Genomic DNA, 7,148 nt, shown 5'->3' with positions numbered 1-7,148 from the left:
ACGGAAGACTATGAAGGAGAGTTGCGCGGGTGCGCGAGGTAGACACAGACCGAGGCGCGCCAAGCCCTCTCGGTGCCAAGACTTCCGTGCTGAGTTAGCAGCATAGGCACGTGCTAGTTACGTGGTAGGCCTGCTCTATGTCACGTGTGTGCGGCACAGGCGGAGAACTGTGACATCTCCCCTCTTCAAACCGGCGCAAGGTCCCGCGAAGCGTTAAGTTGTCCAAATTGGCGAGGTTCTCGAGTTGTTGGAGTATTGGCAACCTTGTGTCGATACTCCGTTGGCTATAGCGCGTATTCCTAATTTCTGCTGGAGCCGCTATCCTGGGGTTTCGTCTCCTATTAAGAGTTGTTATTAACTAAGGAGTAATTCTATCGATTGTCGCTAGGAGTTTTATAGGTTTTACCTTTACGGGGTGGCTGTTAACCTAGGCCGGTAGAGTAACTTCTAAGTCTTAGTTAGTGCGGGTTCCTGGAAGGCCGATCCGTAAGGTAGCTGTATACTTAACTGTCGATAGAGCGATGTTAATTATCTCGCTGGCTTTCTAACAACTTTCTGGTTAGTTTTCTCGTTCTTTGTGGACGGCGGGATGTCGTTTCGGCTTCTACGTATCGTTTCTTTAATTCTCTTACTAGGTCGTAACCCTCTAGTGGACCTAGTTTGCCTGGGTACTAGTCGTGGAATATAATAACTAACTCCTTATATCCTGGTAGTATGTCTTTCTATGGTCTCTAATCCTGAATAGACCCCTTCTACTTTACTAGGTACAGTAGTTTATCTCTTTTCTACTTCGAATTCTAGATTTCCTCTACTTCGTATTCCTAATATTCGCTATTCTCGCGTATAATTAATTTAGGTCTCGGTGGTGCCTGTACTTGTCCTAGTAGAGGATTAGTAGCCACGGGTCTTAGTAGCGACGTATGGAAGACGTTATGAATTTGGGCGCCTTCTGGAAGCTGTAATCGATACGCCCTTAGATTTACTACCTTGGTAATCTTAAATGGGCCTTTATTCTTGAAGTCTAACTTCTTGCTAGGTCTCTCGGTACGAATATTCTTCGTATTCAACTATACTAAGTCGCCTTCTTTGTAGGCTGGTGCGGGCGCTCGTTTATCTTATCCTTCGTACCGAGCCTGAGTAAGAGCTATCTGGGCTTTTGCTTCTTCGTAAATCCTTATTATTCGGTCGGTAAATGTATCGGCTCTTCGTATATCCCTGATTGTATCGGACGTTATAGGTTAAACTTGATCCGGCGGTTCCACTCCGAATCTCGAGTAGTAGCTATAGTTGGTAAAGAACGGCGATATCTTTGTCGTATTAGATACGTGCGTGTTTACGGCGAATTCTGTAATAGGAAGCTAATCTACCTAGTCGTCCTATAGGTAGTTGTAATACGCTCGTAAATACTGTTCTATGAACTGGTTCGAATTCTTAGATTAGCTATCCGTTTCTGGATAATAAGCACTCGATATTCGACGAGCTATTCTAAGTCTACTGCAAAGTCGTTACTATAATTTCGATGTGAACTATATACCTCTGTCTAAAGTGATAAATTCTAGTAGGCTATGCCTACTGAATATATATGCTAGGAATAGTTGGGTAGTGTAAGTAGTATCTATCTTATCGTAAGGGATATGGTAGCGCCACTTCGTGAGTTGATCGGTTACTACCATTATATTCGAATAAGTGGCGTTATCTCGTAGGTATAAGGGTAGGTTAATAACGAAATCTACTACTACTTCTCGCTAAGGTCTTTCCGGTACTGGGAGTTGTATTAGGCTACTAGGTCGAGCGTCTCGGAATAGTTTTGATCGTCGATAGAGGTGGTAATTTCGTATAAAACGCTTAATTTGTTTGTCGGAATTGGGCTAATAGTAGAATTGATTTAGTATCTCGTACGTTCGTGCTTTTCTCGGGTGTCCTGCTGGCGGAGACTTATAGAATACTTTAATAATAGTGGTTCGTAATTCTTTATCGTCGGGGATCTATAAACGGTTCTTGTAATAGACGAGTTTATCTCTCTCTTCGTAATTAGATAATGAAATATGCCGCTCTAGAAAATCCGGTAGTAGCTTTGGCAGTTGTTATCTTAGAGCGTCTAGTATCTATTTTAGTATAATATCCTCGTGATATGCGGCTTCGATAAGTTCTATAATAGGCTTCTCCTCTTCTATGGTTACGTCGGTAGCTAAAGCACTTGCTTTTAATAGGTATTGAGAGGGTAATACTCCTTTAGCTAGGTTCGAGGGTTTTAGTAAGGTCTAGTATTAGTATTTGATTCTAACGTTATCTTCTTCTCTAAGCCTGTTACCGGGGCGTCTAGTTAGGCTATCTAGTTTTGTATCTTATTTACCCGGGCGGTATTGGATCTCGAAATGGAATTCGAAGAGAAACTCGCTCTAGCGAGCCTAGCGTCGATTTAACTGTTTAGTCGATATAAAGTATTCTAAGGATCGGTGATTAGAGAGTACTTTAATTGGTCGATCCGGGTCCGTACTAGCTAGTTCGGGTCTCTATTCCTCGAAGGCTCGTACTACGGCTAATAATTCTTTGTTATAAATTTCGTAATTGTACTCGGTAGGACTTATCTTCTTTAAGAAGAAGGTAACGGAACGTAGTCGGCTATTAGTATCCTTTTGCGATAGGATACCTACTACTACGAGATCCGACGTATTAACTTCTACCTAAGTATTAGCTTTCGGGTCGAAATGTTGTAGTACGGGTGCGGACGCGAAGTACGCTTTTAGCTTTTTAAACGCAGCTTGGTAATCCTCTATCTATTGGAAGGGTTTGTCTCTATCTTTAGTAAGTTCGGTAAGCGGATATGCAGTCCTGCTAAAGCCCTGTATGAATATTCGGTAGAAATTCGTAAACTCTAGGAACGATAAGATATCCTTAACTGATCGGGGCGGTTGCTAGGCTTGTATGGTCTTAACCTTAGAAGGGTCTATTCGTAGGCCTTCTGTTGATATAATTATTTCTAGATACTTGACTTCCTAAGCGTGAAACTGTGTCTTATGAATATCGATATAGAGACCTACTTTGCGTAACCTTCTAAGGACCTCTTTAATATATCTTCGATACTCTGTAAGGTTATCGCTAAATACTAGGATATTATTAAGATAGGTAGTATAGTAGTTATCTAAGATACCCTGTAGTGCGCTATTAATGTAGTTCTGGAACGAGGATGGAGTATTATAGAGGCTAAAGGGTATTATTAGATATTCGAACTACCTAAACCTAGTGACGAAGGCGGTCTTCTACTTATCCTCTTTTGCTATACGTAGTCGATTAAACGCTACGATTATATTAAACTTCGTATAGTATTTAGCTTTGTATAATCGATCTAGAGTTTCTCGAATTCGTGGAATAGGGTAACGATTTTTGATAGTAATAGCGTTAAGTGCCCGGTAGTCTATATAGAAGCGTAGTCCTCCGCCGGGTTTCTTAACTAGGATGATAGGCGAAGTAACTGGAGACGTAGAAGGCCGGATAAATTCTTTGGCGAGTATCTCGTCGAGATATTTCTTTGCTACGGTAAGTTCTTGCTGTATTATTCCGTAGGTCTTCTTATGTGGTAGCTTATCGGGGTCTGTTTAAGTTAATTTGATCTTATGGTCTATACCTGGTCGATATGGAGGTAAGGTATTAGACGTAGGCGTATGGAAGACGTCTAGGAACTCGTAGTATTCCTGGGGTACTTTACTCGCTATATCTATATCTTCTTTGTCGGTTATGAATTTGTTAAAGTCCGCGGGGTTTACAGTATAGCATTTTATTAAAGGGTCCTCTAATGTATGGGGTTTTAAGTCTTTAACGTCTATAGATGGGGAGAGCGTACTTACCGTATCTCGAGTACTTGCCGTTCTGTTATTATTCGGTGTATTGGGCTAGAATACTATATAGTCTTATAAGTCTTCTTGTATAGTCTTATAGAAGTCCTCTAAGTTCTTAGTCGCAATTTTAATGCCGTCAACACTGACTGTAGGTATATTTAACTTGGGGCCTCTTAAACTGTAGACGGTCTTATCTTGTCGATAGGGTAGATAGGACTTATAATGTAATATATCGAATTTAATTAAACGGGTAATAAAATTGGGTTGTACGGTATATTTGGTCATCTAGGGTAGTCTAAGGATTAGGGAATAGTTTAAAGGGGCTATATAGTATCTTAGTCGTTCGTAGTGGCGACCGATAAGATACTTAACTTTAATATAATGGGTAAGAGAGTAGCGCCTACTATTAGCTAATTCTATATCTTTAGGTCTAGGTAACGGTAGCCGAGGAATCTTATGTTTTTTGACGAATCGTCGGTCGATAAACGTGGAGGTGGCGCCTATATCTAGTATTGCTTTATACTTCGTCGTACTAGTTGGAGTATCTACCGTACACTTTAATATAAGGTGGTCGTATTTAGCTACTGTTATGGTTATTAAGTAGGCTAATATCTTATCTCGTTCTGGGGGTGTTCGTCCTAAGTTAATTGAACGAGGCGGTGATGGTGTTTGACTTAGGACCGGTAGTTTTCCGAATCACCGGGGCTATCCAAATTATATCCGTTAGTACTTATTAATGCTATACGTTGGTCGACGTCTTTATCTCCCTTAACGTCGTTATCGGAGGTCTCGTAGTCGTTCTTATAGATATTATCGATAGCTATAAGAGAGTTGAGTTTATTTACCTTCGCCTATAGATACAGTTCGTAGTCTGGACTATTCCGACGATATTCTTTCTTCCGATAAGCGAAGTAGCGGTTCTTATTACGGAGCTTGTTTCTTATTTCTAGTGTTAGTGGTGGTAAGTTTCGATACTTTATCGGAATTTCTCCTAAACGGGTTGTGCTCGATCGAGGAGTTGGGCGAGTAGCTAGACGGGAAGAGATATACGAGGACTTAGTAGGTTTGTCTATGTTTGAATATCCTCGATTAGCTCGGCGTATATCTTTCTCTTCTAATACTTTCTCGATTAAACGGTATCGGTCTACGAGCTCGGCCTTCGTGCGAAACGGGGTGCCGTTATTAACTCGCGTAAATAGCCGATTATTTAGCTTAGTCTTTAACTCGTGAATAATATTATGATTACTCTTTCGTAAGTGGTATACGATTAGGTCGAATTTATTAAGGAATAAGTCGAACGTCTAGTTCTTTCCTTGATGGAGGCGATGAAATTTTATACGAGCGGTCTCTTCTCGATTATACTCTTGGAAGGCTCTGTTTAGGTCTTTCTAAACTTCTTAATTATTGGAGTAGGGCTTATTACTATATTGATGGGCGAAGCTGGCTAGTCTAGGGCGAAGGGTGCTAAATGCTATTTTGGTGTATCTGCTGGCGATGTAGCTAATGAGGACTTTAGGTCTCTTATCCTGATAGAAGTCGTAATCTACTTGAATCTTATAGAGTATCTTCGACTTCTATTCGTCGTACTCTTCGGACTTGCTATCGAATTTGTCGGGATCTGGTATCTTAGGACGACTAGCACTCGTAAATAGTTCTGTTCTATAAGTCTGTTCGGTAGGTGATCGATTCCGTCGATTATTAGGTGGGCTTACTGCCGTAGGAACCTAAGAATGGATAGGTAGGTTGTTTGAGTTAAGGGCAGGATCTAAGGCTCGGCCATAGGACATTGGTTTCTGCTGTCGAAGTAGTGCGGTAGATACTCGAGTAGGGGCTGGAGGCGGAGATGTCGGCTCGATAATCTGAATAGAGGATCGACCTCTAATATCAACTTGGGCTTCTGCTAGTCGTTTCTCTAGGTTGTCGATTTCCTTGAATTGCTCTTGAATAGTAATATTACGGGATGCTAAGGCGGCCTTATATTTGTCTAACGTCTCTTATACGCGCTTGGTGGAGTTAGCCTGTTTATTGATGTATAGCTTAAGTGTAGCTATACGGTCTTGTTGTTGTTGAGATGTCTGGTAGTGTTGCGCTATATCGGCTCGTGTTTCTACTAGTTGTTTTACTACTCGTCGTATTATAGTGAATATAAGAGGAGTATGTTGCTGTACGAACTGGACTAGTTAGTTGGTGTTCTTGAAAGTATAGTCTCTCTAGGGGTCCCTCCCTGGGGGAGAATCTCTCGCGAATACGTTTCCAATATCGTCTTTATTCCAGTCCAGAAGGAAAGTAAGATCGAAACCGCGTCTTAAGTGTTGTAGCTTAGGTGGTATACGTTGACCTAACGGTACACTGTTACTCGGCTCCGGCGTAGTTTCTGGTAGATCTTCCGATGGTTCTTCGGGTGCTCCTGTATCTTCTTCCTCCTGATCAGTGCCTTGAAGAAAGCCTGGTATTTCTCTTGTTGGAGATGCGTGCCTAGAAACGGAGGTGATCTTATCTTCTTTAATAGAAGGTAAGGGGACATTAGCGGCTTCGGTTTGAGACGTTGCTTGAGTATTGGTAATAGTGTTTTGGGTGCTTTGCGTATCCCGGGTAGGCGTAGGTGGGGGTCTATCCTTATTGTTATCTTGATTATCGTTATTACCTCCCTCTTGTCCCTTCTTAGTAAGCGACTGCGGTTTGGTAGGAGAGCGACCTCGCTTGCGTGGAGAACGTGAGGTGAGAGGCGGAGCGTTAGCGAGAGTATTAGCTCGGGATTGGGCGCGTTGAGCCCTTAAGGAAGGTAGGTCTCCTATATTTAGAGGGCTCGATGGAGGAGGAGTAGGTCGGCGATCAGGCGGTTGATCGGCTATGACGATGGAAAGGTAGGGAGGCGTAGGAGTAGGAACGAAAGTCTTCTGAGTTGATCTTGTAGATCTGCGCCTCTGTCGGCTATAGTACTACGCTTCGATTCTTAAAGAAGAAGAAATTCTGAGGGTTAAAGAATAAAGGAATAACTGAGTTAATAGTGTGAACTTTAGAGGAAAACGCAACCGAGTTAACTAGTGAACTTCGGTATACAGTAAGCGATCCGAGTTAATAAGTGAACTTCGGATAATAACGATAACCGAGTTAACGAGTGAACTTCGGGGTGTTAACTTGCTGGCGCTCCTCTGTCGGATACGCTGAGCAAGTTGCAAAAGCAGGTACTGTAAGATATCACGAACCTAATAGGAGTAATAGGTGTATGATTGATAGAATTGCAGTACGGAAGACTATGAAGGAGAGTTGCGCGGGTGCGCGAGGTAGACACAGACCGAGGCGCGCCAAGCC

The sequence above is a fragment of the Exophiala dermatitidis genome (assembly GCF_000230625.1).
Source record: "Exophiala dermatitidis NIH/UT8656 unplaced genomic scaffold supercont1.6, whole genome shotgun sequence".
NCBI lineage: Eukaryota > Fungi > Ascomycota > Eurotiomycetes > Chaetothyriales > Herpotrichiellaceae > Exophiala > Exophiala dermatitidis.
Note: the sequence above shows the minus strand (reverse complement) of the source record.